This window comes from Penaeus vannamei, chromosome 26, assembly GCF_042767895.1.
Source record: "Penaeus vannamei isolate JL-2024 chromosome 26, ASM4276789v1, whole genome shotgun sequence".
NCBI lineage: Eukaryota > Metazoa > Arthropoda > Malacostraca > Decapoda > Penaeidae > Penaeus > Penaeus vannamei.
In genome coordinates, this window is record NC_091574.1 from 185,107 (window position 1) to 189,703 (window position 4,597).

Sequence of the window (4,597 nt, forward strand, 5' to 3'; positions counted from 1 at the left end):
CCCATATTTCTTGCTCAGCGGAGCCTTGCTATAATCCCTACCACTTTCCCTCCCCTATCTTTATCCTCCTCCCTCTCCTTCTCTCTCTTTCTTTCCCCTATCTCCCTCTCCCTTTTTCCTATCTTCCTATACACCTCTTCTTCCTACTTCTTCTTACACCTCTCTTTCTTTCCCTCTCCTCTCACCTCTCCTTCTCCCTCCCTACCTACTTCAATTCCGCTTCTCCTTCTTACCCTCTTCCCCCCTCTTCTCTCTCCCCTCCCTTCCTTTCTTCATTCCTTCCTTTCCTCCCTCCCTCCCTCCCTTTTCTCTTTCTCCTTCTCTTTCTCCGTCTACCCAATCCCCATGTATTAATATTCCAGAAGTGTATATAATTTTGTCGTCACATCCCGGAAGAAATTTTCTAATCTAACGTTTATTTTCAAAACCTCTATAGAAGCCTTTCCTTTTAAATTATCTCCTTTAAATTTGAATATCATTTTGGTTCCTTGATTTAAATATCTAATTTTATTCACGTCGATATCTCATTTAAAGATATATATATAATGAATAACAGTTTACACCAGATGAGTTATTTATAGCAACGGTAAAAAAATAACGGTTTCTTTACGCCTCGCTATAACGGTGATCCAGGTAATACTGCATATTACCACGTCATTCATAAAGAGTACTTAATTGTTTTCTTTTTTTTCGAGGGAATGAGATTCCCATTCTCCTGGTCTGTCTCCTGTAGGTCACAGAAATGTAGGTCACGAGGGTCACAGCGGCGAGGCGGAAGGACCAAAGAAAACGTTGAGAGCTGCGGGAAGAGAGGGTAGACTAGTGAATAATTAAGAAAACGGGATGATTCGCCTGCACGTTAAAAACCGGTAGATACTTCTCAAGGTAGTTTATCACTTGTTTATTCGTAAAAAGAATCTAGATTTTTAATCTTTAACTATAAACATATGACATTATGATGAAAATGGTAATGATAACGAAAATAAAGATGACAATCCTCATAATAATGATGATGATAGTAGTAATAATAATGATAATGATAATGATAATAATCTCGATAATAATAATAGCAAATATGATGTTAACAATAACAAAAAAGATAATAATAATAATGATAATAATAATAATAAATAATAATTATATCGATAATAACAATAGTAAAATAATTACAATGGTATTAACAACAACAGCAATAATAATAATAACAATAATGATAATAATAACGATAATGATAATGATAATAACAATAATAATCCTAATAACATATAATAAGAATATAATAAGAATATAATAACATATAATAAGAATATAATAAGAATATAATAACATACGATAAGAATCATAATGCTATTAACAATTACAACGATGATCATAATATTGTTAATGATAGTAACAAGAAGTGATTACAATTTACCCGTCAATAAGCCCAAATAAGGAAGTCGAAGTCCTGGGCTGCGACGCGTCCGACAGAGGGCGGTGAAAGGCGTTCGGGATGACGTAAATAACGGGAGAAATTCGTTGTTGGCGTTACGTTAACTTCGTTGGATGGAATGTTTATTTTTTTTTAATGAATTATAATGATTAGATTTTTTGTGGATTAATTTTTTGGTTTTATTTTTTATTTTTTTAATTTTTTTCGTTGGATGGATTTTTTTTAATGAATTATAATGATGAGATTTTTGGTGGATTCATTTTTTTTTCTTTTTTATTTTTTTCGTTGGATGGATTTTTTTTAATAAATTATAATGATGAGATTTTTGGTGGATTCATTTTTTTTTCTTTTTTATTTCTTTTATTATTTTTTTTTTTTTTTGGTTGGATGCAATTTTTTTTATGAATTCAGGTAATGATTAGATTTTTTTGTGGATTAATTTTTTGGTTTTCTTTTTTATATTTTATTTATTTATTTTTTTTTCGTTGGATGGAATTGTTTTTTTTTTAATGAATTCACGTAATGATTTGATTTTTTGTGGATTGATTTTTGGTTTTCTTTTTTCTTTTTTTATTTTGTTTTCCTTTTTAAGTATTTGTAAGTTGTTTTTTATTTTCATTTTCTTTTTTTCCTTTCTTTTTTTTGGGGGGTACGAATACGTAACAAATTTTTTAACCTGTTCACCAAAACTGCTTTAGGCGGTTTTTGTGGCTTTTTACCCATTTTCTTTATTTGTTTTTAACTCGTAAACTTTGACTGCTCCCAATATAGTATTTTATATATTGTTATCATCCCTTGATGTTATCCTGTTTGATTGAAGATTAATTTTATTGTTTTTTATTTATTTATTTATTTTTTTTTTATCTGATCTCATTTACTGTTTTTCCAGTCTCTCCTAGTTATATATATATAAAAAAAATGTTCTTCATGCTTAAGGTTTTTCGGATGTGTGAAAGTAACTATTTTAAATGTTTAACAATTGAGCAATAAAGGCAGGTTTCGAGATAGCTATTGTAGTTTACTTAAGGAAAATATAATGACAAACATTAAAATCAGTTTCATGGCCTATTTATGAACAATTAGCCAACAGATGTAACCGATTGAAAAGTGGTTTTACCTCTGATTAAGGAGGATGTTAAACATGAAATGGTTCCAATAAAAAAAGAAGAAAAAAAAAGAAGATAAGAACGTGACTGACATTTTGCGGTCGTCAATTACGTATAATCTTTTTCTTTATTCTCTCTCTCTCTCTCTCTCTCTCTCTCTCTCTCTCTCTCTCTCTCTCTCTCTCTCTCTCTCTCTCTCTCTCTCTCTCTCTCTCCGCTCTCTCTCTCCCTCTCTCTGTCCCTCTTCTCTCTCTCTCTCCTCTGTTTTTTTTTTTTTTTTACTATCATCATTGTGTCTACATTTTATTTCATTTTCTCTCACCTTTCTTTTTCTTTTTTTTTACTATCATCATTAGTCTCTGAACTATTGCCATACACCCAACATGAAAAAGCAAATTGCTTCGTCCTCAGAGTCTGCACATAATACCAACCTCTGTTCAAGGAATTGGCGCCCGAGGCAAAGTGGTTGACCTCCAGACTGGCAACACTTTACAGTCAAACCCTGCACTCGATGTGGGGCCGCAAAGTCGAAAATATATTGTATACGAAGTGTTAAAAGGCGTGATGGCGTGATTTTTTGCACGGATTGGCAACTGAACGTGAAATTACTCCATATTCTAGGTAAAATTTGACTGTCTGGATAATTTTTTTTCATGAATGGAGGATACGATTGTTTACGAAATTCGTTTTGAGTCAAACATTGTCTTGGAAAAAAACATGTTTTCCATTTACAGAGATACGAATAGACAAATACCGAAGACTGAGATAAACATAAATGGCTACATACATATACAGCATATATGAATGGATTCTGTGACGACTGAAATATGCAACAACAAACGCGTTCAATGAACTGGTTAGCAAATCGAAAGTGAAATAAACTATATCTTTAAATAAAAGTAAACAAATGTACTTCGTTCACAGTTAGACGACAGGAAATGAATTACTCGTTCACAATTAGATGACAGGAAATGAATTACTCGTATCTTTGAATTGCCATATTGTACCAGTGAACAAACGCGTGGACATTTTTTTCCCGTTATGAAAAGGTCAGAACACTTTCCTCCGACACGAAGTGGAAAAAGCCAACTCAGAACTGGTTTCGGTCGAGGCGGGAAAGCGTAAGTTGCAGCGCGTCTTAATTCACATCGCTTTTGGATTTTTGTTTATTTCAGATACCGGTTTTTAAAGAATGCATGTATTCGTTTTGTTAAGTTAGATTTGTACACGCTTACACACACGCACACACACACGGACACACACACGCACACACACACAACACACACACACACACACACACACACACACACACACACACACACACACACACACACACACACACATACACACACACACACACACACACACACACACACACACACACACAAAACACACACACACACACACACACACTCTCCCATACACACCCGCACATATATGTGTCTGTATGTCTGTATATAAACACACAGAATATATATATGTGTGTGTGTGTGTGTGTGTGTGTGTGTGTGTGTATCTTATCTGACAAAACGATAAATAGCAGTAACGAAAAATGAAACAAATGCCTAACGCAAAAATCCCAGAAACAGCGTCCAGACCAGAGCAAGTGTTGCAAAATACCAAGCGAGACTAAAAGTGCATTCATATGACTTCCTGACACACTGACGCCGAAGGAATGAACTCCGTGAATAGTAATGTATTGGCGTCTTTTCCTTGTTGCCTGCGTGAAATATAAGCAGTAATGGACGTTATATGACATTTTATTGTAATTTGACTTATTTTATAGTAATTTGACTTATTTTACTTTATACTTATTTTATAGTAATTTGACTTATTTTATTTTATACTTATTTTATAGTAATTTGACTTATTTTACTTTATACTTATTTTATAGTAATTTGACTTATTTTATTTTATACTTATTTTATAGTAATTTGACTTATTTTATTTTATACTTATTTTATAGTAATTTGACTTATTTTATTTTATACTTATTTTATAGTAATTTGACTTATTTTATTTTATACTTATTTTATAGTAATTTGACTTATTTTATTTT